This window comes from Manis javanica, chromosome 16, assembly GCF_040802235.1.
Source record: "Manis javanica isolate MJ-LG chromosome 16, MJ_LKY, whole genome shotgun sequence".
In the NCBI taxonomy this organism is placed as follows: Eukaryota; Metazoa; Chordata; class Mammalia; order Pholidota; family Manidae; genus Manis; species Manis javanica.
The window spans coordinates 16,971,039-16,998,871 of record NC_133171.1 but is presented as its reverse complement, the minus strand read 5'-3'; the positions used below and the strand labels follow the sequence as shown (position 1 = coordinate 16,998,871).

General features: G+C 44.6%; 1 long non-coding RNA gene across 1 annotated transcript; it reads left to right on the top strand.

Moving 5' to 3' along the window:
* Window positions 1-801: 801 nt before the first annotated feature.
* On the top strand, window positions 802-18,358 carry LOC140846763 (uncharacterized). The gene is made up of 5 exons (XR_012126158.1): window positions 802-918; window positions 5,586-5,644; window positions 6,693-6,854; window positions 11,203-11,284; window positions 12,340-18,358. It is a non-coding gene; the product is annotated as an uncharacterized lncRNA (long non-coding RNA).
* Window positions 18,359-27,833: the final 9,475 nt, after the last annotated feature.

The window sequence follows — 27,833 nt, the reverse complement described above, 5'->3', positions numbered from 1 at the left end:
AATCCCCTGCGAACATCAGCCTGTCGCGGACGCTATCTTCATTATTCTAATTACTCTTTGGGCCACTTCCCCCACCCCCCATCCCCCACCCCCACTCTTTCCCGGAAGGAGTGAACAGAAACTGGCAGCTTTAATCATACCATGTCATGGGCCAGATAATTTTTTACTCAATAATGACATCATTTAGCTGCATACCTTAAGTAATGAAATTTGTTCGTGAAACTATCTTAACCGGAAAAAGAGAAGAAGTTACCTTTTGTGCTGGGCGGTCACCCACCTCTGTCACACTGCTGTCCGAACAGCTGACAGCCTCTGTTAATTTACTTCCATTCCCCATATGGAAACTGGAGCGATTTCTGAGAAACAGCAAGTAGTTCTGATGTGGCAGCCCCGTCGCTGAGCTTGGCCGTGGCCGTACCCAGCATTCCTCGCTTCTCCGTGGGAAGCAATTACAGTTTCACAGGCTGGAATTAAAATTCCCTGTGGTATTCAGTAGAGCGACTACCACTGTCAAAGTGATTTCAAGCTGCTAATCTTTTCCTGGAATGGGTGGAAATAGAGTTCCTCCTCATGGAAACGGACGACTTTAAAACATGAAACCTTCGGGATGTCGTAATTCGCACTGAGGTCAGCAGGCACCACCTCCTCGCAGCAAAACCTGGTACAGCAGTGGACTGTGCAGGACGGTGTCACCGCAAGACGGAGCTGAAGTAGGGCTCGGGGACAAAGCAGGGTGTGGCCGGGAATGGAAGTAATGGCCGGGGCCCAGGCGTGTGTGGACCCAGTGAGGAGAAGAGGAAACGGGGACACTGTGAGGTCCAGCCTGGGGAGGCAGCCGGCAGGTCTTCCTGGAGATCCCCTTCTCACAAATCAGAGGGCGCAGCTCCGCTCTGCCGGGAAGGGAAGAACCCAGAAGTAGTGAGTTGCAACTGAGAGCTCGGTGCTTCCGCTGTTAGCGGGGAGGTCGGGTTCTGGCTTCTCTAATGTGTGATCTTGTGCAGTGAAATTCATCCTCAAAACTCAGCACCCCTCTCTGTCCACTGGGGCTTGTAATGCCGACCTTAGTGGGTTGTGACGATCAGGTGTGAAAAATGCCCCTCACAGTAACCTATCCACCATAGATGCTGATTAATGTTGGCCAAGAGGGTTTTGTCCAGTCATGAGGTTTCTCACTCCCTGTGGCTTGTGTCATAGCCGAGCGCCTTGGCAGAACTTTACTAATAGTTTGCTTTCAGTCAGTCACTTTGGAAATGCAAATGTGTCTATTTTAAATGAAATTATTACAAAAATGGAGAATCTACGTCACTTGCTGCACATAGAAGGTTACCATTGAAAAAAGTGAAAGATAGAAAGTGTCAATAAATTCTCCTTTGCATTGCTGAGGAAGGCTCTGGACTTGAGGCTTACAGTGGTCAGTTAAAAACAGACAAAGCAGAAGGGAGGAGACAGAGCAGAGCCGGAGGGGGGCCGAGGCAGAACTGGGCCCGGGGGAGCGTCCTCCCGCCCACGCTGAGGTCCAGGTCCACCTTCCTCGCCCGCCATGCACCCAGCTGGGCCTGGCCGGTGGCACCACACTGCTTGGCTCACTTCCTGGAGTCTCGTCTCACATTTGAAAGTAGGGGCAGAAGCCCCACTGGGGACGTGAGCAGCCCTCTGTCCCGCAGACGGGAGTTTACAAGCGAGGACATGTGGGCAGACCTCACCTTTCTGATGAAGCGTGCAGCCCCTGTGACTGGGCCATGGCAGCCATCTGGCAGCTCCCATTTCTCTCCCGGGTGCCCTGGTGGTCGGGGGCCTCGGGGGGGCAGAGCCAGTAGGTGTCGCTTCCAGGCCCAGGGTCAGTCCTCATTCCTGTGTGGCCGGCCCTGCAGCCCCAGCTCACGCCCAGGTGGCCCAGGTACACCCCAGGTTAGTTTTGCTTCGGCTGATTTTTGAGAGGAAAATTATGAAGCAGTCCTTTCCCTTGCACCTCCCAAATCACCCTGTGAGGCTTTATCATTTATTCTCCAATTTAATTTCTTTCTTTCAAAAACGTTTTCCTATAATGTTTCTATTAAACCCCGGTCTGCACGGGGAATGACAACACCAGTTTCAGCTACATTTTAAAAACTGCATTTATTGAAAAGATCGTGTCTAGGTAAAAGTTGAAGGCTATCCTTGGGGTAGCTACATCAGTTTTCTGGGACAAAGGAGTGCTCAGATGATGAGAAATGATGACTATTCCTGCTGCCAGCCCTCGTCTAGCTCGTGCCGTCCCCTCTGCAAGCCTGACCGGCTCACACAGCCCCATCACCAGGCATCTGTGCTGCCGGCCCGTGAGAGGCACCTGCTCATCCTCGATCACATATCCATGATCTACAGGGGAAATAAATACACAAAGTAATGCAAGTATTTATGACATTGAATAAAAATTAGACTTAGGAAGGAAAAAGATACCACATTGTCCTGCAAGAGCGCATGTGCAAAGACCACGAGGTCCCTGAAGTTAAGTAGCAGATGGAATGTAATCTCATCTAACCCCAGGCAGTTCCTGGCCCGCGGGTTCAGTAAGTACAGAGGTAGAACCCCTTTCACTTTTCAGCCTGTTTGGGCTGCGTAGTGTCCGGACGTTCTCTGGCCGCAGGCATCTGTGTACTGGGGAGGGCATCTGTGCTGCCCTGCCAGCAGCTCTACCCCAGCGGCAGACAGATCTAATTGTTAATCAGAGTAGCCGCGTCAGGGATGATGTGTAACATCAAAATTCAGTCTGATTCTGCGGATTCAACTCAATTCAACCTCACAGGAGTTTTTCCTGAGGAAGGACTCTAGGCCTGAGTCAGCAGAATCCCATCAAAACTTTCCCTTCAAGGAGTCAAAGAGGCTCATGTGGGCGCAGTGTGTGTGGGCTCACAAAACAGTGGGTCCCGCAGAAGCTGGGGCCGCTTGCTGCATTTCCCCTTGCTCACACCTCTCCCACTGGTCACGGAGAGAGCACACAGGTGTAAAGCTGCAGATCCCCCAGGCTTCCCAGAGGTCGTCAAGGGACCCTGACATTGCCCTTCAGAATCCTTCCCCCAGTGGCTAGAATTCCACCTTCATTGTAAGTTGAGGTGAAATTCACATGATATAAAATTAACAATCGTAAAGGGAACATCCAGTGGCACCTTGTGCACCCAGGGTGCTGTGCAGCCATGTCCTCCGTCTATGTCAGATGTTTCATGGCAAGACAGAAGCTCTGCAGCCATGCAGTCGCTCCCTGTCTTCCCTTCCCCTTGGCGCCCGGTAACATCTATCCTGCTGTCTGCCCATGAATTTGCCCACCCCACCTTCCTCCTGGAAGGGAATCGTCTGATATTTGTCCTGCTGTGTCTGGCTCATTTCCCTTAGCGTAATGTTTTCAACTCTTGTCATAACATACATCAGCACTTCATTACCTTCATGAATGACCTTCAGCCATACGTATATGCCGTGTCCGGCTTATCCATTCGCCTGTTGAAGGCCACTGGGCTGTTTCCCCCTGTTGGCTAGCATGACTGGTGTTGCTGTGAACATGCAGTGGAACCTTTGGGTCCCATGCTGAATCTGTTTAATTTTTTGAGGAACCACCGAGTGGTTTTACTAGAAGTCCACCTTTGGCAACTCGTCCTGCTGGGTTAGGCATTTCCATGGCCTTAGATCCTCTTAACAATTTGCTCTAAACATGTTCAGACATAGCTGATGGTTTGGAGCACAGCAGCCCCAGGGCCTGCCGCCCGTCAGGAGCATTCATACAGGCTGCCGCACCTGCTCCATCTGTTTCCCGCACCTGTTGCTTCGCTTTAAGATTTTTGCTGGAGCATTTTAAAACAAACGCCAGACGTCAAACAATTTCCCAAAAAGAACTTAAGCATACAAACTCAAAATAGGGAGTGGTGTCTTGTTACATAACATAATTAACACGAGTTCTTTTATTTTAATTGAAGTGTAGTTGATATACAGTCTTATATTGGTTTCACATATACAACACAGAGGATCAACAGTTGCCCATGTTATTAAATCCTCACCCCCACTAGTGTGGTTACTGTCTGTTGGCACCGGAAGACGTTACAGAACCATTGGCCATATGCTCCAGGCTGCACTGCCATCCCTGTGACTAGTTTATATATGCCTGAGCCCTGTGCCTCTTTGTTCCCTTCACCTATTTCACCCACCCGCCCCAGCCCCTCCCCTGTGGTGACCACCAGTCACTTCTCAGGGTCTCTGAGTCTATTCAAAAAGATACATGCACCCCTATGTTTATTGCTGCATTATTTTATAGTTGCCAAGATATGGAAGCAACCAAAGTGTCCAATCAGTAGATGAACGGTAAACACCAATTATTTAGTATCAACCAATAAATGGTCTGGATTTACATTTCCCCAGTGGTCTTAAAATACTACCTTGTCTGTGATTTGTTTGAATCAAGATCCGTACAAGATCCATTATATCTGATTAGTTTATATCTGAAATGTCCTTTAAGTCAGCTTTAATCTCTTTCCTTTTTATCTATGTCCTTCACTTGTGAAAGAAACCAGGTCAGCTGCCTGACAGACGTCCCCATTCTGCAATGAGCTGATTCCTTTCTTGTGATGGTGTTTATATCCTCTCTTAAAGTAAACATTTTATTTCTGCAGTAGTGACACAGCTGAGTCCCGTGCCTGTCACTCTCCAGTTTAATACTGACCATGGGAATCACCTGTCGTTCTTCTTAAACTGCTGACTCCTGGCCCTTGTGCACCTGTTCCTCCTCGCTCCCCCAGGGAGCCTGGCAGAGGAAGTCTGGGCTGCAGGCCAGACATGTGCATTGTCAGCAAGCTCCTCGGGCAGTTTTGGTGCAGTGGGTCCCTGACTATAAGACAGAGGCAGCGCTCTCGGGGTGATGGAATTTTATGGGATCACCTTTGCTCCGTGATGGAAGAAACAGCTATATTCTGCTAAAGGAGATTCCAAAAGGTGTCCCAGGGGCTCAGAGAGGACAAACACAGATCTCAGCCTCTTCAAAATGTGCTCAGCTTCAGCCAACTCAGCTGAGGATCCTTCTGCTGATGCATGAAACCAGCGGGGGCTGCCCTGCGACTCTGGGGTGAAGGCCCTCTTTGGAGGGAAGTCACTATGCGCAGCCCACACTGGAGAAGAGGGAGGCATGTTCCAGCTGCCTGAGGGCAGACTATCTATGTGAATAATCTGGGGTTCTTCTAATCTTTCTCCCTCACTTATTTTTTGATTCCATCATTCCCATACATCAGTATAGGCCGTTATTTTATACTTTGGGCTCTAATCCAGTCCAAGTTTGTTTATTTTGTTGCTCAAAGCTGTGTAGCACTGGGTGCTTTTCCAGGTGGCCCCTGTGTCCCTTTGATAGTCCATCATCAATGCTACAGGGTTCTTTTGTTTTTTTTTTTATTATGCCCTTCCTTCCTTTCTGGCACTACAAGATGCCCCAGGCTCATCTTGTAAGCTTCCTGCCCCAGTCCTAGAATCAGCCGTTTCTCCCGGGAGCCCTGCTTCCCTTTATTAGCGAATGGTATTGGAGAACAAGGTCTGGGATCCAGGTGTGCTCATTGCTTTTGGGGTGCCACTGCTTCTAGGCTTTCTCAGCAGACAGAGCAGGGAAGACAGACTACTGAACCTGTATGTGGGAATTTCTGTAAGTATTTCTATATGTTACCATCTGTATCTATATATTAAGCCAAAAAGTGTGAGTTCATACTGATGTCTTCAACTCTATAGTATTACCATGCATGTCATTCTAGCCTCCTCTCCTTACTTACCTGTAAATTGTCACTCCAGCAGTAAGAAACCTGGCTCCCATCACCCACTGTCCATTAGCTTAATTGTCCAGTCCAGTGAACATATGTGACAGTAACAGAATTGGCAGCCTGTTCCCCTGTGGGAGGCCACTTTACAAACCAGAGTACAGCTCTTCTGTAGGGTTCCCATAGTCTTAGAGATTCCACTCATTTCCAAAGTTAATTAGCTAAGTCCCCTAATTATTCCCCCACCCCCTTCAATGGTATTGTTTCATACATCTGGACACGTTCTGATTTTTGCCATGTTTTGCACCCATCCCGGAATTCTCTGACCTCTGGAATGATACTTTTTAATTTGCATGTGTTAAGGTTTACTCCTTATGCTGTATCTTTCTGTGGGTTTTGACAGTGCTTCATACCTTTATTCACCATTACAATATTGCACAGAATAGTTTCACTGCCCAAAACATCTCTGTGCTTCACCTATCTGGCCCTGTCCTCCATTTCCTGAGTCCCTGGCAACCACTCATCTGTATAGTCAATATAGAGCTATAGTTTTATCTCATCTAAAATGTGTCCACTTGAAATCATATACTGCGTAGCCTTGCAGGCCAGCTTCCCTTGCTCTGCAATATGTATTTAAGATTCATCTGCGTCTTTTTATGGCTTGATAGCTCATGGCTTTTTATCACTGAATAAAATTCCATTGTATGGCCATGATTTGTTTATCCATTCACCTATAAGAACATTTGGCTGCTTCTGCATTTTCACAATTACCTGTAAACATTTATTTGCATATTTTTGCATGGATTTAAGTTTTCAGCTCATTTGGCTGAATACCAAGGAGTGCAATTATTGGAATGTATGGTATGTGTATGTTCAGCTTTGTAAGAAACCTCCAAACTGTCTTCCAAAGTGGCTGTACCATTTTGCATTCTCGGGCAGAGCCAGGATGGCGGCGTGAGTAGAGCAGCGGAACTCTCCTCCCAAAACCACATAGAATTATGAAAATATAACAAAGACAACTCTTCCTAAAATAGAGACCAGAGGACACGGGACATCCAGACCACATCCACACCTGCGAGAACCCAGCACCATGCGAAGGGGGTAAGATACAAGCCCCGGCCCGGCGGGACCCAAACGCCCCTCCCCCCGGCTCCCGGCGGGTGGAAAGAAACCGAAGCAGTTTTTTTTTTTTTTGGCGAGTGCTTTTTGGAAGTCTTAAAGGGACAGGGACCCCAATACCAAGGAAACAGGGCAGTAGGACCGGTGAGCGGGTGCCTGAGACCGGCGCCTGAGGACAAAGAAAATCGCGTGTTTTTCCCTTTTTTTTTGGTGAGTGCTTTTTGGAAGCCTTAAAGGGACAGGGACCCCAATACTAGGGAAACAGGGCAGCAAGACCGGTGAGCGGGTGCCTGAGACCGGCGCCTGAGGACAAAGAAAATCGCGCATTTTTTTCTTTTTTATTTTTCCTCTTTCGTTGTTGCTGTTGTTGTTTTGGTTTGGAGAGTGCTTTTTGGAAGTCTTAAAAGGGCAGGACAGGACACTTAGCCCAAAGGCAGGGAATCTGGGGATCTCTGGGCACTCTAACCCCATGGGCAACAGGGAGCACAGAGGCCCCTTACGGAGATGAATAGCCTCCTGGCCGCTCCCCCTCCAATGGGGCTCCACCATTTTGGAGGAGCAGCCCAAGCCAGGCCACACCCACAGCAACAGCGGAGATAAACTCCATAGCAGGTGGGGAGAAGCAGAAGCCCTGTCTGCGCACAGCTGCCCAGCACAAGCCACTGGAGGTCGCTGTTCTCCCAGGAGAGGAAGGCCACAAACCAACAAGAAGGGAAGTTCTCCCAGCTGTCACTCGTACCAGCTCTGCAAACTATCTCTATCACCATGAAAAGGCAAAACTACAGGCAGACAAAGATCACAGAGACAACACCTGAGAAGGAGACAGACCCAACCAGTCCTCCTGAAAAAGAATTCAAAATAAAAATCATGAACATGCTGACAGAGATGCAGAGAAAAATGCAAGAGCAATGGGATGAAGTCTGGAGGGAGATCACAGATGTCGGGAAGGAGATCACAGAAGTGAAACAATCCCTGGAAGGATTTATAAGCAGAATGGATAAGATGCAAGAGGCCATTGAAGAAATAGAAACCAGAGAACAGGAATGGATAGAAGCTGACATAGAGAGAGATTAAAGGATCTCCAGGAATGAAACAACACTAAGAGAACTGTGTGACCAATCCAAAAGGAATAATATTCGTATTATAGGGGTACCAGAAGAAGAAGAAAGAGGAAAAAGGATAGAAAGTCTCTTTGGAGAAATAATTGCTGAAAACTTCCCCAAACTGGGGGAGGATATAATCGAACAGACCACGGAAATACACAGAACCCCCAACAGAAAGGATCCAAAGAGGACAACACCAAGACACATAATAATTAAAATGGCAAGGACCAAGGACAAGGAAAGAGTTTTAAAGGCAGCTAGAGAGAAAAAGGTCACTTATAAAGGAAAACCCATCAGGCTAACATCAGACTTCTCGACAGAAACCCTACAGGCCAGAAGAGAATGGCATGATATACTTAATGCAATGAAACAGAAGGGCCTTGAACCAAGGATACTGTATCCAGCACGACTGTCATTTAAATATGATGGCGGGATTAAACAATTCCCAGACATGCAAAAGCTGAGGGAATTTGCTTCCCACAAACCACCTCTACAGGGCATCCTACAGGGACTGCTCTAGATGGGAGCACCCCTAAAAAGAGCACAGAACAAAACATACAACATATGAAGAATGGAGGAGGAGGAATAAGAAGGTAGAGAAGAAAAGAATCTCCAGATAGTGTATATAGCAGCTCAATAAGCGAGCTAAGTTAGGCAGTAAGATACTAAAGGAGCTAACCTTGAACCTTTGGTAACCACGAATCTAAAGCCTGAAATGGCAATAAGTACATATCTTTCAATAGTCACCCTAAATGTAAATGGACTTAATGCACCAATCAAAAGACACAGAGTAATAGAATGGATAAAAAAAGCAAGACCCATCTAAATGCTGGTTACAAGAAACTCACCTCAAGCCAAAGACAGGCACAGACTAAAAGTCAAAGGATGGAAAAATATATTTCAGGCAAACAACAGTGAGAAGAAAGCAGGGGTTGCAGTACTAATATCAAACAAAATAGACTTCAAAACAAAGAAAGTAACAAGAGATAAAGAAGGACATTACATAATGATAAAGGGCTCAGTCCAACAAGAAGATATAACCATTCTAAATATATATGCACCCAACACAGGAGCACCAGCATTTGTGAAACAAATACTAACAGAACTAAAGAGGGAAATAGACTGCAATGCATTCATCTTAGGAGACTTCAACACACCACTCACCCCAAAGGATAGATCCACCGGGCAGGAAATAAGTAAGGACACACAGGCATTGAACAACACACTAGAACAGATGGACCTAATGGACATCTATAGAACTCTACATCCAAAAGCAACAGGATATACATTCTTCTCAAGTGCACATGGAACATTCTCCAGAATAGACCACATACTAGCTCACAAAAAGAGCCTCAGTAAATTCCAAAATATTGAAATTCTACCAACCAATTTTCCATTTTGCATTCTCACTAGTACTGACTGAGAGTTCCTATTGCTCCACATTCTTACCAGCAGTTGATGTTGTCCATTTTTTGGAGTTTAGCCCTTTTAATACTTGTATATACAGTGGCATCTCATTGCTGTTTTAAATACGTTTTTTAAAAGACTGACACAACATAGAATTGTTTCTTGCCTCACAGAACATGCCATATAGATCTGGGCACTCATTGCTATAGCTGATCATCTGACACCCTTTAAGTGGAAAACCTGTTATTGGAACTTATCATTAACTATGTCTGCTCTCCCCTATATCAGGTCCCCCCTAACAACCACATTACGGTTACTGTCCATCAGCTTAGCAAAATGTGGTAGAGTCACTACTTGTCCTCTCTGTGTTGTGCAGCCCACCCTCCCCTTTCTCCCTCCCCCCCATGCATGCTAATCTTAATACCCCCCTTCTTCTTCCCCCCCTTATCCCTCCCTGCCCACACCATCCTCCCCAGTTCCTTTCCCTTTGGTACCTGTTAGTCCAATTTTTGGTTCTGTAATTCTGCTGCTGTTTTGTTCCTTCAGTTTTTCCTTTGTTCCTATACTCCTCAGATGAGTGAAATCATTTGGTATTTCTCTTTCTCCGCTTGGCTTATTTCACTGAGCATAATACTCTCCAGCTCCATCCATGTTGCTGCAAATGGTTGGATTTTTCCACTTCTTATGGCTGAGTAGTATTCCATTGTGTATATGTACCACATCTTCTTTATCCATTCATCTACAGATGGACATTTAGGTTGCTTCAATTCTTGGCTATTGTAAATAGTGCTGCGACCGGAAATGGCACACCTTTAATATAAAAATCTTATTTTTATATTTTTGAAGGTATTTTATTAGCAAATATCCAAACAACCACTAGCAGAGAATAGTCCTGCATCAGATCACACCAGACTCGCAAAAGCTCCACCCGCGTGGCCCCTTGGCCTGCCTGGATAGCAGTTTCCACTATACGTCTCCTGTGCTGTGACAAACATTATGATGACAGATACTGGGAAACACCAAGCCACTCTGCAGCCAGCCAGCATGCTCTCCGACCTGCACGGTTTTGTCCAGGGCGGAGCGGTTTGAGCAATCACAGTACAGACCATTCTGTCATCTGCACATTGAGTGAAAACATAAAAATCAGAAGAGAAGGAAACACAGAGAACACAAAGCCCCCAAACAATAAACATCGTCTGTGAAAACACATGCACCCAAACTGGGAAGGTGGCTGGACGCTCTCGGAGCGCGCCGCCCTCACGGGATTGCCCTGGGAGCTCTCCTCCCCTGACGAGCCGCCCAGGGGCCCAGTTCACACCGAGACCCGGGAAACGCTCCAGAGCTGCCGCACACCTGCCTAGACTTCTCCCAGCGGGGGGGGGTCAGTTGTCCCCAAAGTGACATTTTACTCCTGATAATTATGTAATTTATTTAAATTGTATTATGGAAGGGAAAGTGAGTTTGAAAAGCCGACTTGTGGGTATGATTTCAGTGGAAACTAAGCTGAAAGCTTTGTAAAGACATGATAAAGGTGGACTGGTAACAAAAATGGGAACAGCAAGGCACCTGTAATAGGGGATGAAGCTGTGCAAGAGAAGAAGGACGCTGCACCCGGATTTCTTTATGTCTGACCAGATTCTCTGTCCTTTGTAAAGAAACAGACACTGGGGATTGAAGATGGGGATTGAATGGATGTGGCGAGACAGGAAGGATGGTTCCAGTCAGTAGATGTACCATCAGAGAAAAAGCTCCATTTCTATAGGAAAACATTCAAATGGATGGACATTCATCTATTTTCAAGTCATTTTTTATTCCTCAAGGTTCGTCATGTCGTCCAGTTAGCCAGCCAGCTGACCGAGTGTTAGACAACCGCTGCTGGAATGCTCCCCAAGATAACGGGAGGTGAGCACCGGGGCCCCTGCTCCCATCAGCCACAGCTTGATTGTCCAATAAGCTGGCTGAACTCAGGTTCCCACTGGGCCGGCCGGTGTTGTTTCCTCTCCTTGAGGGACAGGGGGTGTCTGGGGCAGAAGCCTGGGCTGACCTGGCTTCTCAGTATGCCCCATATGCTGTACCACTATTCTCATTTTGTCTCTTTCTGCCATTTTTGCATATGTTGGTGTGAAATTGATGGGAAAGCATGGAAAGGGAGCTAAATCAGCATCTGACTAACCAGGCATGCTAATTAGTTTTTACTCCCATTCCACATTAAAATAAATAGTAGGCAGTAGACAGGTTATGTTAACTGATGTGGACAACAAATGCCATATTTTGGACATGGATATATACTCGATGTTCTTCTCTGAGTGTTTATAAGTAGCAGTTATTAATATTCAGTGGATTTTGGGGCATTTTCCATCTTTAAGTTCATGGAAATGCTGGCATGGCAAAGATTATTTGGAGTATCTTAACAAAGCCCCATTAATTATTATAAAGCTAACATTAATTGCCCAGCAACTATTGTTCCTTTTTTAATTTATGAAATCATTGCCCCATCAAAAATTACTCAGTCAAATAATTTAACTTATCAACACTAATCTTATGATTCATCTTCTGTGAATGAATGCAGCATTTGAATTGATGGAAAGCTTTAAAATGGTTTTGGAGATAACTTTCAAATTACCAATGGAGATTTGCCTTGAATTGCAATTCACTTCTCTGGGCAAAGAATTATTTTGATAAGCTCTTAAAATTAATGAGATTCTCTAAAGTAGGTTTCTTTAAACACCAAAGTCTGTATTTTATACTTATGAAGAACAGTACCTATGTTGGCATTTGCTATTACTGTTTATGGATTTGTGAAAAAAACTGTCTGTGAGATCATTTAATTTATTTAAGAACAACTCTTCTACCTACTTCCTAAAAGGATCTGGGGTTTTTAGGTCTTCACGTTGTCCCACACTCTCTATCCCTGACACTTACAAAATAATGAATTTACTTTTTCTATTCATCATTAGCTTTTTTCTAAGAGGTTTCAGTATCAGCACATTTCTGATGTCATGAGCCACAAAACATTAAGAAAAATCGAGGCTACGAGTTCACTGCCATTCAAGAGAAGAAAGCCCCAGGAGCGAGGCAGCCGCACAGACGGCCCAGAGCTGCCGGCCACTCCTCCTCGACGCTAGGACTTCCTACGACCTGGTGTCTGATTGTCAGACCAGATTAGAGGAAAGGAAAGAATTAGAGATGAAGAGAAAAAAAGGAAAACATTGGAAAATCAGAAAAAATTCCAACCTACTATTTAATTTCAGTGATTGCTCCCAGTGACTTTTTCACAGAATTTGCAATGACACAAGGCAAGATTAGAAGAGCTGGAAAGGTCCCAGCCCTGGCCGCTGCCTCGAGCTGCCTAGGAGGCTGCCCCCGGGAGGCACGCACTCTTAGCGGCCGAAAGAAAGAGGAAAGAAACCAACGTTCGCTTTTCCATTTTGCCAGGCCCAGGAATGGGCTCTTCCCTGCAGCCACCTCATTGAACGTGATCACAAGTCTTCAGAGTGATCAAAATGTGGAAAGTAGTTCCCTGTGCAGCTGTGAGACAGGCGCTGCTGGAGTGAGATAAAGAAAAGTTAAAGGTGTTTTCTCTAAGGAAACCCTCGAATTGGGTCAGCAGTAGCTGTGGTGGTCCTCGGGGTGCTGCGGGAAGACCTGCAGAGAGGCCGCTGCTCTGTGGTTGAAGATGCTGCTCTGTGGCTTAGACCCACTTGGCCTTGAATCAGCTCCGTTGTTTGCTGCCAGCATGGTTGAGGGTCCAGGCCTCTCCTTGTCCAAGGCCACTTCCTCACCCACGAGGAGGGGCCACTTATAACCTTCACATCAGGGCTGCTGTGACAGTGAAAGCACACGGCACGGGGCTTGGTCTATAGGAAGTGCTCAGGAAAGGGATCTGCTGCCATCTGTGTGGGAACAGAGAGGCTTCCGTATGGAGAATGAGGACAGGGCCCATCCCCGCTCAGGTAGCGCCCTTCTCCCTCCCTGGGTGGGCATTGTGGGCCAGCACCCGGGGCAGGTACCAGGGGACCTGTGTGTACCTGTCTGATTGCTCTGCAGGGAGGCCAGCAGGCAGGAAAGAACTCAGAGAAGAAACCTGTAAAATGTCCCTTATATAATGAATCATTTTCTGTGCATTCTGAGTAACAACAAAGCTGCCTTAAGCCAACTTTTACCCACGAGTAGCCAGCACAAGAGGTTGTTCTAAGAATGTTCTTCTGCATTAAAATTTTCCTCCAAAGAAGGGTCCTACCCCATCCTGGCAGACAAATCCATCCTTCCCCCTTCGTTGCTTCCAAACATTTAGTGACACCTACTGCGTGCTAATCTCTCTATTAGGTGACTGGGGGATATGAAGGTAACAGGCTGTCTTATCCATGGGGGGGTGGGGAGTCAACAGTCTTTATCAGGAAAGAAAGCCATGGAAACATGCCATTCATGGTGGAAAAGGGGGAAGATTGGGGACAAAGGAAATGTTCTGTGTTCAAAAATGATGGAAAAGCCTTGAGGATATTATGCTAAGTGAAATAAGTCAGAGAAAGACAAATCCCATATGATTTTATTTATATACATAATATAAAAGAATAAAACATGAACAAAGAAAGAAAGCAGAAATAGACTCATAAACATGTAGAACAAATTGGTTGCCATGGAGAGGGGCAGGGGGATGGGTGAAATTGGGGAGGAGGATAAAGAGGTTCATGCTTCCAAACATAAAACAACTCACGGGGATGAGAAGTATAACACAGGGAATATAGGCAATAATATTGTAATAACTGTATGGTGACAGGTGGTAACTCCACCTGTTGTGGTGAGCACTTCATAATGTGTGTAATTATCAACTCTATGTGTGGTACACCTGAAACTAATATAATATTGCATATCAACTTCAATTTATGTATATATATATATACTTCAATTTTAAAAATGTCAGAAAAAAAAAGTTTCACTTTGTTTTAAATGAGCATGTTTATATGTATTATATGTGTAGTGACATCTATTTTGCGCTAAGCTTTTCCAGAACTCACTCTATGACTTCCCCTTTATGTCTCATGGATCAGAGATCTCTCATGTCTACTCGTAGTATCCAGAAGCTGGGAGATGTAGTGTCTTTAATCTGGGCATGTTGTCACCATAACAAATTCAGTGTTCTGTTAGCAAAGAATAAAGAACATGGATATCACACAGGCGACCAGCCATGAACACCAGGCTGTGGCCGCCGGAAGTCCCTGGGGCTGGCCAGGGCAGGTCTCCTTTCTGCAATACTCATCTCCATCACCCTAGCTCGGCCCCATTGCTGAGGGCTTCCACTGGGAAGGTCTCAGCCCGTACGCATTTCCTTGGGAACTTTAAAAATCCTGTGGCCCAGTCACGTCCCAGACCATTCGCATCAGAAGCCCCAGCATGCTGGTTCTCAGCCTCAGCTGCGCACTGGAACCTCCTGAGAAGTTTTGAGAAGTCTGATGCCTGGCACCGCCCCGAGGAAACAGTGCAGTCAGTCTGGGGTAGGCTGGGCATCAGCTCCCGGGGATAACAATGCGCAGCCAGGCCTGGCATCTGCTGTGTTGGGGCAGCTACCTTAGCAGGAAGCTCGCTGGTGCTGGGCTGGCAGCTGCGGGGCTGCCTCAGCTGATCTTAACAGCTGGAATTTGGGGGTCCATATCAGTTGAGCCTGTACACAGACCACAGAGAGGAAGCTGTTCAAAGGCTATGAGTAAGAGAAAGGAATAATTCATTCTCTACAGGCCCGTGAAACACCAGTCACTGACATGAAGACTTGTGCAGGACTTGTAAGGAGTTGTCCATCCTGGACATTGTCACATCTTCCATCCCTTCTCTGCGTGAGGGCCCTCTCCGCGGCTGGGTGAGCGTTGCGGGAGTTGGGGCTGAGCTTGCTGTGGGGACAGTGCGGGAGAAGCCCTTCTGGGTTAAAGAATATTCTTCCTGGGAGTGGCCGGTGAGTTGTTCAGACTCTTATAAGGATTCTGTTTTCAATGAATCCTGTCTGTGGTTATACTGGTCAGCTAATTCTGCGAGAGTGAACAGAGTGTGTTGTGTTCATAGTCTGCCTGCTTTGAATTTTAAAAGAGATCAGAACAAATCATGAGATTATTTTTCCACTCATTTATAATTAATAGTAATTAATAAATTAATATTATTGCTCAATTTATGCTGAGCTGGATTTCACCTATGGCAGAATATGTCACTTCAGAGGACCTGTTACTGGTTCTAAAAATGCTTTCAAAGCATTTCCAGAGCTCAGCCCTGGGTCCAAAGCTTGCTTATGCATAGGCTAATCTAAGGCCCCGTTGGGAATACAGTCAGTTCCACAGCAAAGATGAAAGAGAGGAGACTGGAGACTCACCCACAGTCGCTGAGAAAAGAAGTCTGGACATTTAAGCCCATAGATCTGGCCATTTGAGTGCAGGCGGAGCCAAACGTGGGCAGGGAGTTTCCTGAGCAAGTCCCAAAAGGTTACCCGACACACCCCATGTGTCCCCCGCTCCTCCCTGGGACTCACCCAAGGGGTTTAGGGATGGGATCATTGTTACAACAGGTCCTGTGTACTAAGCACCTGTGTTGCGAGCCGGGCCCTGGCGTATGCCCTTTCTGCACACTATCTTACCTAATCCTTACACCACCTCATTTTATAGAAAAAATAATTGAGTCCGAGAGGAGTAAAGTGTCTTGAGTGACGTCACACAGTGTGTATGTGGCAGAGTGGGCATTTGAAGCCAGGTCTTCCCCCGAGGGGTCTCTGTAATTGCACTATTTGAAGAATGAAGTGATGGGAAACAAAGGAAAAAATCTGAGGAAGTGTCACAGAAATGATCAACCATCTGTGCCTAATTTTTCAAAGTATTTTTATTTGCTGACTCCCCCTCCACGTTTATTTCCAGACGTAAGACAGTCATTTCCTCAGCCGCGGTGGGACAGGGAGTCATGACAGACTCTCAGTGATTATGGACTGAATGCGTGACTGTGGTTGACGCGCTGTCTCCTCGGCGGCAGGTGCAAGCTAACGGTAGCCCACAGCAGACGTGCTCGGCCCCGGGTGGGCCCCAGGGCCGCCTGGCGCGTGCGAGGTTTGCACAGCAAGACTGAGGCCTTGGCAGGACCTGTAAGCACAGAGCTTTTCTTTCTGAGAAAATACTTTTTTTTTGTATCGTGGTGGAGCGTCCAGTCTTTGGTGGAATGATCAGTGGCAGTTAAGATTCAGAAAAGACAAATATGGCCTCATCATCATCCCTTCCCCTGGCTCCTCCCTCTGACTCTTTGAATTCATACTCAGTAGGAACTTATTTGGTGCCTTATACAAGTCCAGGACTATACCGGGCATTGTGTATGTCCTAATCACAATTTCCAAACCAGTAACTTTTCCTAAGTTTCTTTGTCTTTCAAAAAAGTCTCAAAGCTGAAGGTGATTTTTTGCGTCACTATCGGTTGCCCGTTGCTGACCACTGAGCATCCCAATACCTTCGCTTGGCAGGTAAAGTTCCCACTCAATGCGGCCAAACTGACTTTGCCACACTGATCCCTTGCCAGTCATTTCTATGGCAGCTCATTCCCGCTTCTCTTGAGATTTTCACTGATTTCTGTGCTGAGCTTTTCTGCGATGATTATTCTATGCCTTTGCACATCTGTCTTCTGTTTAGAACACCTGCCCCTCTCATCCACGTGGGGTGCACCTCTTCAGCCTTCAGCCCCTGCCCCCGCCTTGCCCTCCGTAAGGCCTCCCTGACTCCTTCTCTGTCTTCTACTTTCGCAGCTCTGTTCACATTTCTATGTCAGTATTTCCTATCAGAACTTCTCTCCTAATGGGATTTGAAATCCTCAAGGGCTGAGCCTATGTTTCATTTATCTTTGTCTCTTCCGTAACTACCTGTGGTAGGAATTCAGTAGAGGATTTGCTGAATAAATTAATGAAATTACACAAAATTGAAACCATGTCAGATAACCTGGCATGTGGAGGTATTTGTAACAGGTGGGAGAGATGTTGGAAAAAATACCATTTCTGCACACATCAGTTTTAACCAGCTTGGAGAGAGATGATGAATATGTAGGAAATAATCCAAGTATTTAAACATTTAAAGTGAATGTATTGTGTAGCATTTATAAATATAAAGACATCCAAAGTAGAGATGTGGTATCTTTTGACTTGGAATTATTTCTGGAGGCTTCATGGAAGAGGCCAATTTGGAGCCTGTGCTTGAGAGATGGGCAGGAAGGGTCTCTTTAATAGATGAGAAATGGGTCCAGAAGGCCATTTATATAGAAGAAAAAGATCATGAATCTGAAAGTGTGAATAGGCCAAGTGCCTGGCCCAGGCAAGTCCCAGTAAATGTGTGATGTTCTAGAGTGGAGTGTTCATCGCACGCCCATCCACTCATCTATCCCAGTGTTCAACTAAATGGGAGTGAGGGGACTACGCTACGGATCAGAGAGGAAGACAGTTAGCAGCTTCATTGCCCAAAGCGTGCCTTTCCTGAAAACCTCTGGACAGTGTGCCCTCCAAAGCCTAAGCCCCGGATGGACTGCCTGCTGGCTAAGTCTCAAAGCAGGAGGCTGGCCCCCATGTCTTGGAGGCCTGGGTCTGCCGTGAAGATGCTGGGAGCACAAAATGTTACAGCCACCTGGTGCACCAAGTCCGTGGCACAGGGAGCAAGCCAAGGGGAGAAGCGTGGGCTCCCAAGGCTGCTTCCGGCCCAGACCCTGCGCCCCGCACTGGAGCGAGAGCCACACCGCCTGTGCTCTGACCATCCCCCTGGCCCAAGGGGGCCCTTGGGAGAGAGAAGGGGAGGCTTCCTTCCCACTCCAGGACCAGAATAACCCCACCCACCAGCACCACGGTCCCCCAGCCCCAGCCTCTAGTCACGTAACCAACTCTTCTTTTTGGAGGGCGAGCGGGGTGTGGAAAGAGTGGCCGCTGTCGCTCACCCTGCACTGTCACCCCCTTAGTGGTGGGTCGAATCCCACTCCCTCTACACAAAGGCGGGTGGGGTACTTGTGCCTGCCTACCCCATGCTGTGAGGGGAGCTTGGGGCCTGGCCCAGCTGTCCTGGGAGCGGCAGAGGCTGGTGGGGGCTGATTGGGGGCCGTGGGAGTGAAGGGTGGCCCTGGAAGAGCAAAGGCCAGCTTTCGGACCTGTAACGCCGGGCAGCAGCCTGAGGAAGGCCAGCGTGTGTCTGTGCTGGGGGAGGCCCACTTCTGGGAGGGGAGAGAAGACCCGTCGGGGGCTGAGTGGGTCATCTGTCAGGTCTAAGAGTGCAGGGGGCGTTTGGATCAGTTCCCAGATTTGTGAAGGATTCAGGAACCCCATGTAACCTTGCCCCAGGCCCCTGGTATTGGCAGAATCATCGCAGTAAGAGCTGAAAGGGACTCAGAGACTGGCTGTTCCAGCTCATACGTTACAGTGGAGAAAACGGAGGCCAAGAGAGGTCCAGGGTCAGCCCTCACGGCTGCCTTCACTTGCCAAAAACATCGTCAGTCTCTGCAGTTGTCCTGTGGTGCAGCTCAGAAAGACCCTTCTTGTCACTTTCAGAAAGTGTCAGGTTTCACACATGGGGCACAAACCTTTGATTTGCAATCAGGCCTCTTCACATTACAGATTATTTCAGTTCATCACTGGCTACTGAGAACTTAAGGCCACCGTGGTGGGAAAGAAGAGTTGAACTGTGCAGTGAGTGGAAGGAGACTATGCTAAACTGGGTGTCTGAGCGGCTTTAGGCGCTGGGAAGTCAACTCCGATCTCTCATCACCTTGACAGGCTGTTTACGCAGAAGATAAGGGGGCCTGGCGGGCACTCACCAAGAGCTGGTGGGAGGGTCTGGCAGGAAGGAGTCACAGGAAGGGGGTCAGAGTAAATGCCCAGACCGCTGGGATAAGTGGCCTACGGACAGTGGAACTAGCGCTGTGTTTCTTTCCTCTGGAAGTCGCTCGTCACACTAACGTGGGACCAGGCTTAAGACAAGACGAGGGACACATGAGGAAAGGCCGCTGTCAGGCACCTCATTTTGCTTCCACCCTGCTGGTTTCCCACCTTCCCATCTCCAGGTGGTATTCCACAGATTGGTGCCACCAGCATTCAAGGGAAACTGGAAAGCCAGCCAGTTCCTAGCCATTACGGGTCCTCAGTGGCTTCTTCATACACCTCAGTGTCTCAAGCCTGGCTCCCTGCTGTGGTTAGAATGAGGCCCCCAATTCTGTGGGACCCTAACCCACAAAGGTGAGGGCTTCTGTCAGGTGGGGCTTCTGGCAGGTGTTGAGGTCATGAGGGCGGAGACCTCATGAATGGGTCAGTGGAGGTTTTTTCTAGCTTTATTGGGATATAATTGACATATAACTATAAGTTTAAGGTGTATAATATGATGATTTGATACACATATTATCTATTGTGAAATGTTGGCCATAGTAAGATTAGGTAACATTTCCTTCAGCTCAGTAATTATCATTTTGTAGTTATTATTATGGTGAGAACATTAAAGCTCTCCTCAGAGCAGCTGTCAAGTGTTACCTGGCAGTACTATTAACGAGTCTCTGTACTGTTCCATAGATCCCTGTAACATACTCATCGTACAGCTGGGTTTGTTCCTTTTACACATCATGTCCCCATTTCCTTCACCCCCCAGTCCCCTGACAGCTACCATTCTGCTCTCTACTAAAAGTTTGACGCTGTTAGATTCCACATGTGAGATGATACATTACTTGCCTTTCTCTGACTTATTTCACTTAGCCAAATGCCCTCAGGGTCCATCTACATTGCCACAAATAGCAAGGTCTCATTTTTTATGGCTGAGTAATATTCCCCTGTGTGTATGTGTGTGTGTGTGTGTGTGTGTGTGTGTGTGTGTGTGTGTGTGCGCGCGCGCATGCACACACACATGTATCACATTTTCCTTTCCATTATCACCCATCCACAGACATTACGTTTCTTTCATGTCCTGGCTATTGTGTATAATGCTGCAGTGAACATAGGGTGAATACTATCTTTTCAAGTTTTTGTTTCCTTCAAACCAATACCCAGAAGTGGGATTGCTGGGTTATATGGTAGTTCTATTTCTAATTTGGTGAGGAAACTCCATACTGTTTTTCTATAACAGCTGCACCAATTTACCTTCCCACCAAGAGTGCACAAGGGTTCCCTTTTCTCCACATCCTCACCAGCATTTATCTCTTATTTTTCTGATAACAGCTATTCAATCAGATTTAGTGATGCTAATGTTGAGCTGTGTATCTCTTGACTGTCTGTATGTCTTCTTTGGGAAAATGTCTATTCAAGTCTTCTGCCCAGTTTTAAATCCGTGTTTGTTTGTTTGTTTTGCTGTTGAGTTGTATGAATTCTTTATTTATTTTAGACATCACCCCCTTATGACAGGCAAATATTTTCTCCTCTTTGGTAGGTTGCTTTTTTATTTTGTTGATGGTTTCTTTTTTTGTGCAATAGCTTTTAGTTTGATATAGTCCCAATTGCTTATTTTGTTTTTGTTGCCTTTTTTTTTTTTTTTTGGTGTCAAATCCAAAAAGTTATTGCCAAGATCAATGTCAAGGAGCTTACTATCTGTTTTTCTTTTAGGAGTTTAATGGTTTCACGTCTTACATTCAAGTCTTTAATCCATTTTGAGTTAATTTTGGTGTATGGTGTAAAACAGTGATCCAGTTTTTTTCCTTTGCATGTGGCTGCCCAGTTTTACCAATGTTTATTAAAGAGACAGTCCTTTACCCGTTGTACATTCTTGGCTCCTCTGTTATCAGTGAATTGGCCATATATGCATGGGTTTATTTCAGGTTCTCTATTCTGTTTCATTGATCTATGTGTCTGTTTTTATATAAATATCTTATTGTTTGATTTTAGTATAGTTTTGTAATATAAAAATAAGGAAGCATGATGCCTCCAGTTTCATTCTTTCTCAATATTACTTTGTCTATTTAGGGCTTTTTGTAGTTCCATACAAATTTTAGATTATTTGTTCTATTTCTGTGAAAAATGCCATTGGAACTTTGATAGGGATTCCATTGACTCTATAGGTGGTTTTGGGTAGTATAGACTTTTTAACAACATAAACTCTTCCGATCCATGAACATGGGATATCTTTACATTTTTATATCTACTTTAATTTCTTTTATTAACATCTTACAGTTTTCAGGGTGTAGGTTTTTCACTTCCTTGATTCAATTTATTCCTAAGTGTTTTACTGTTTTTGTAAATGGGATTGTTTTATTTCTTCAAACAGTTTGTTGTTAGTGTATAGAAATGCAAATGATATTTGTATGTTAATTTTGTATACTGCATCTTTACTGAATTTATTTATTAGTTCTAGTAGTTTTTTTGGTATATTAAAGATTTCCTACATATAAAATCATGTCATCAGCAAATAGAGACAATTCTACTTCTTTTCCAATTTGGAAATCTTTTATTTCTCTTTCTTGCCTAATTTCTCTGTGTAGGGCTTCCTGTTCTATACTGAATAGTATTTGGGAGAATGGCAATCTTATCTCATTTCTGATATTAGAAGGAAGTTTTCAACTTTTCACCATTGAGAAGCTATGGGCTTGTCATATATGGCTTTTAATATGTTGAAGTAAGTTCCTTCTATATACAATTTATTGACTTTTTATCATAAAAAGATCTTGAATTTTGTCAAATGCTGTTTCTGCATCTATTGAGATGATTGTAAGATTTTTATCATCCATTCTATTAATGTAATATAACACATTGATCAATTTGCATATGTTGAACCATCACTGCATTGCAAGGATAAACTCTATTTGATCATGGTGTTTGATCCTTTCAATGTGGTATTGAATTTGGCTCGCCAATATATATTTTGTTGCAGATTTTGCATCTGTAATCATTAAGGACGTTGGTCTGTAGTTTTCCTTTCTTGTAGTGTCCTTATCTGGTTTCAAAATCAGGTTAAAACTGGCCTAGTAAAATGAGTTTGGTGGTGTTCTTTCTTCTTCAATTTTTTGGAAGACTTTAAGAATGGGCATTAATTATTCTTTAAATATTTGATAGAATTCACCCATGAAGCCATCTGTTCTGAGTTTTTGTTTTTTGGGGAGGGTTTTTATTACTGATTAAGTTTCCATACTTATTATTGATCTGTTCAGAATTCCTATTTCTTCATTATTCAAACTTGGTAATTGTATGTTTCTAAGTATCTATACAAGTTGTATATTTCCAAGTTGTCCAATTTGTTGGTGTATAATTATTCATAGTTGTTTCTTATTCTTTATATTGCTGTGCTATCAGTTGTAATGTCTCCCCTCTCATTTATAATTTTATTTATTTGAGTTCCCTCTTTTTTTCTTGGTAAGTATAGCTAAATCTTTGTTCATTGTTGATCCTTTCAAAAATAACTCTTAGTTTTATTGACCTTTTCTATTATTTTTCTACTCTCTATTTCTTTTATTTCTGCTCTAATCTTTATCCCTACCTTTTGTTAACTTTAGGCTTAGTTTGTTCTTATTTTCCTAGTTACTTGAGATGTAAGGTTGGGTAGTTTATGTGAGGGCTTTCTTTTATCTTAATATAGGCATTTACCACCATAAACTTCCCTCTTAGCACTGCTTTTGCTGTATCTTGTACGTTTGGGTATGTTGTATTTCCTTTTCATTTGTTTCAAGGTACTTTTTTTATTTCCCTTTTGATTTTGTTTTTGACCATTGGTTGTTCAGGAGTATGTTGTTTAATTTCCCCATATTTGTGAATTTTTCAGTTTATTTCCTGTTACTGATTTCTACTTTGATACTACTGTGGTTAGAAAAGATACTTAGTATGATTTCAGTCTTTTAAAATTTGATATGACTTGTTTTGTGACCTCACAAATGATCTACCCTGGGGGATGTTCTTTGTGCACATGAAAAGAATGACATCTGCTTGCTGTTGGATGAAATATTCTGTATATGTCTATTAGGTCCATTTGGTCTAAGATAAATTTCAAGTCCAATATGTTCTTAGTGACTTTGTGTCAGAATGGTTTATCCATTGTTGAAATTGAGGCATTGAAATTCCCTATTATTACTGTATTGTTGTCCTTTGCTACCTTCAGATCTGTTAATGTTGGGTACATATATAAATTTACAATTTTTATATTCTTTTGTTTTATTTCCCACTTTGTCATTATATAATGACCTTCTTTGTCTCTTGTTACAGTTTTTGAATTAAAGTCCATTTTGTCTAACTATATCTACCCCACGTCTCTTTGGTTTCCATTTGCCTAGAATATCTTTTTCTGTCCCTTCACTTTTAGTCTTATGTGTGTCATTGACACTGAAGTGAGTTTCTTGTTGTCAGCATATAGTTGGGTTTTGTTTTTTAATCTATTCAACTATTCTGTGCCTTTTGATTATAGAACTTAATGCATTTACGTTTAAAGGAATTATTGATAAAGAATTATTGTTGATTGTTTTCTGGCTGTTTTGTAGTTTTTTGTTCCTTTCTTCCTTTGTAAGTTTATGCTTTTCCATACTTTAGTTTGATTTCCTTCTCTTTATGTTATTTACTATAGGTTTTTGTTTTCTGGTTATCCTGTGCCTTACTGAAGCATATTATAGATAAACAGTCTGTTTTAAGTTGATAACAGCTTGAGTTCAATTGCTTACAAAAGCTCTACCCTATTAGTCCCCTCCTACATTTTATGATTTTTGGTATCACAATGTATATGTTTTTATATTGTGTATCCAATAACAAATTGTATTTACAGGTATTTTTAATACATTTGTCCTTTAATCTCTTCACTAGAATTCAGTGACTAACACACTTAGATATTTCAGTATTAGGGTATTCTGAATCTGACTAAATACTTAACTTTATCAGTATTATGTATTTGTATTTTTCATATATTTTCAATTTACCAGTTAGTGTCCTTTTGTTTCAGCTTGAAGAACATCTTTAAGCATTTCTCATAAGGCAAGTCCGGTGGCAATGAGCTCTCTCCACTTTTGTTTATTAGGGAAAGTCCTTATCTTGCCTCTATTTCTGAAGGACAACTATGCTGGGTAAAGTACTCTTGGTTGGCAGGGTTTTTTTTTTTTCTTTAAGCACTTTGAATATCTCATCCCATTCTCTCCTGTCCTGCAAAAGTTTTTGCTGAAAAATCTGCCAATAACCTTATAGGGTTACCTTATATGAGAGAAATTTTTTCTCTTGCTGCTTTAAAAGTTCTCTGTCTTTCATTTTAGACAGTTTTATTATAATATGTCTTGTTGATGATATTTTTGCATTGAAATTTTGGGGTAACTTTTGACTTTGATAAACCTGGATGTTTAAATCTCCTCCCAGGCTTGGGGTTCTCTGCCATTATTTCTTTAAATAAGCTTTCTCTCCTTTTTCTCCCTCTTTTCCTTTGGGACTTCAGTGATGCATAGATTGTTTCTCTTCATAATATTCAATATGTCCCATAGGTTTTTTTCATTCCTTTTTCTTTTTGCTCTTCCTTTAAATTATCTAAATTTTAGACAATTTAAAATAATCTGTCTTCAAGCTCACTGATTCTTTCTTCTGCTTGGTACAGTCTGTTGTTGAAGCTCTCTGTTGAATTCTTCAGTTCTATCATTGTATTCTTCAGCTCCAAAATTTCTGTTCGGCTCATTTTTTTTTGCTTTTATTGAAGTATCATTGATATATAATCTTATGTTGGTTTAAAATCTAAAACACAGTGCTTCCACTGTTACCCATACTATTAAATTCTCACCCCCTCTAGTATGGTTACTAGATATCACTGTTACAGAATCATTGACTATATTCCCCATGATGTACTACCATCCCCATCACCAGCATATATTGTGATCATTAACTGTCATGCCCCTGTATCCCCCTTGGGTTTACCTCCGACTCTCCCCAACCCCTCCCCCTTGGTAACCACTAGTTACTTCTCAGTGTCTGTTAGTCTACTGCTGTTTTGTTCCTTCTGTTTTGCTTTGTTTTTATATTCCACAAATAAGTGAAATCATATGGTATTTGCCTTTCTTTGCCTCACTTATTTCACTGAGCATAATACCTGTTTGGCTCTTTTTTTATGTTTTCTATTTCTTTGTTGAACTTCTCATTTTCTTCTTGTATAGTTTTCCTAATTTCATTAAATTGTTTAGCTGTGTTCTCTTGTAGCTCTCTGAGCATCTTTAGAAAATTATTTTTAATTTTCTATTGTGCAATTCCTATATCTCCATTTCTTTGGGGCCAGTTACTAGAAGTTTGCTGTGTTCTTTGGTAAAGTCATGTTTCCCTAATTCTTCATGATCCTTGAATAAATATATACACATTTAAAGAAAGTTACCTCTTCCAGACTTTTGGACTGACTTTGGTAAGGAAAGATGTTTACCTACAGGTGGAAGCATACTGGAGTGTGCTGTGACCCAGGTCTTTAGTAGATTAGGGCACCAGTGTGGAGAGATGTGGTGGCTCTGGGTCCTGGGGGACATGGTCACTCATCAGCTCAGGTTGCTTTGTTCAGAAGTGTCAACAACTCCATAGTCCTTGACCAGAGGCTGCAAGAGCTGTTTAGGGTCTCAGTGGCACCTCCAGGTCCAGCAGCTAGGGATCAGGACATGCATCAGTGGTGGCCAGAGCTGGTAGTGTGCACACACTTGACTGTGGGGGCCAGGGCAGGCAGCAAGGGCAGGGGCCAACTGCAGGCCCACTGGCCTCTGTGGGGCCCTGGCAGTTGGCTTGCACTACCAGGTGACTGCTGGTTCTCACCACAGGTGTACGCTAGTGGAGGCCAGTGTTGAGAGTCAGGCCGGCAGCATGCAGGTGCACAGCTGGAGGGACTGGCTATCAGCAAGCCCAGCTGTTAGCCTGCAGGCCTGCAACTAGGGAAAGGACCAGAACTAAGCCCACAAGCAGCTGCAGGGGCCCTGGCTGTTGTGCCCTCCTGTGGCTGCACAGTCTCTGCATGGGTGTGCACATGGCCGTGGGAGCTAGTAACAGAACTGGCCTGGGAATGTGCAGGTGGGTAGATGGGGGAGATCTGGATGCAGTTGAGCCCAGTGGTGCAGGCCAGTGACAAGAGACAGCACTGAGTCCAGGCCCACAGGTAGCTATGGGAACCTTGGCTATCTGCGTGCACATCCATGATGTAAAATCTTGCCATGGGTACGCATATAGCACAGCGGCTGGTGCTGTGGTGTCGGTCTGGTGGAATGCAAGTGCCCAGCAGGAGGGGCCGTCCCTAGTCACACACGTGGCGGTGGGGGTCAGCTGTGGAGATGTAGGCTGGCATCCTGCACTTGCACAGTGGCAGAGGGCAGGGGTCCTGCTGGCCCACCGGCCCTGGTGGGAGAGGGGGTGTGGCTGGAGCTAGGAGAGATTCAGGGGGCTGGTGTCAGTGCTCGTGAGTGCCTGTGGTGAACACCGTGAAATCTGGGGTGCTGTTGGTGGAGGCTGTGCTGGCCACTGGTTTCTTCAGTGGCAAAAGCTGCTGGGGTCCCCTGCAGAAAGGGGCACTGGGAAGCAGAGTCTCTCCCACTGTGTGGCTGATGCTGGTGGTCCTTGCTTTTCCTCCTTGTCCCTAGCTGTCCCTGTAAGCCTCAGCTCCGCTGGTGTCTGGGTGGGGTGAAACTGAAGTGGGTTCCAAAAGGCTGGGGGAGCTGGTCTCTCACCCCACTATCCCTTTCGTGGAGGGAAAGGTCCCCCCTTAGCACTGAGCAATGCCAGCTTGATGAATGAAGTAGTGCATGTGAATTGAAGCCATTCTTCCTTACTATTTTTTTTTTGTAGTTATTCTCAAGTTTTTTGTTCCACTGTGTTGCTGAAGTTTCAGTGGACTCCAGAGCTCTCCCCGAGCTGATTTCATTCGTGGATATCTGCCTAATTATTGATCTTTGTGGGGAGACAAAGGCTGGGGTCTCCTATCAGCCATCTTGGTGACGCCACTTTGGGATCAGTGCCCGTGTATTAATGAGATCCCGCAGAGCTCTCCAGCCCCCTCCACCATGTGAGGACCCGGCGAGACAGTGCCAGCTGTGAGCCAGGAACAGGGCCCTCACCAGAACACAGCCATGCTCATGCCCTGACCTCAGACCTTCAGAACTGTGAGAAATAAATTTCTATTGTTTATAAGCCACCCAATCTGTATTATTTTGTTATAGCAGCTTGAACAGACTAAGACATTCCCACTTCTCCTCCCGCCTGTGAACACCTCCCTTAACAGAACCTGATGTGTAGTTTGTCTATTCACTTACAGAGGACATGCAGGCTCTTTATTTTCCTGTCAATTTTTTAAACAAATTATTTGATTTGCTCTTCTTTAGAAGCCTGTACCTCCCAATGGGTAATTGGGGAAGCGGGAGGAAGCGGAAGAAGAAAGGTAGGAAGATGACCGTAACCCCATCCACACTAGGAATCTAGTAATAATGATATGCTAGCTGACATGTATTGAAAACTAAGGATGTGCAAGACATTCTGCTAAGCACTTTACAAATGTCAACTCATTTAATAATCATAACACAATTATACAGGCAC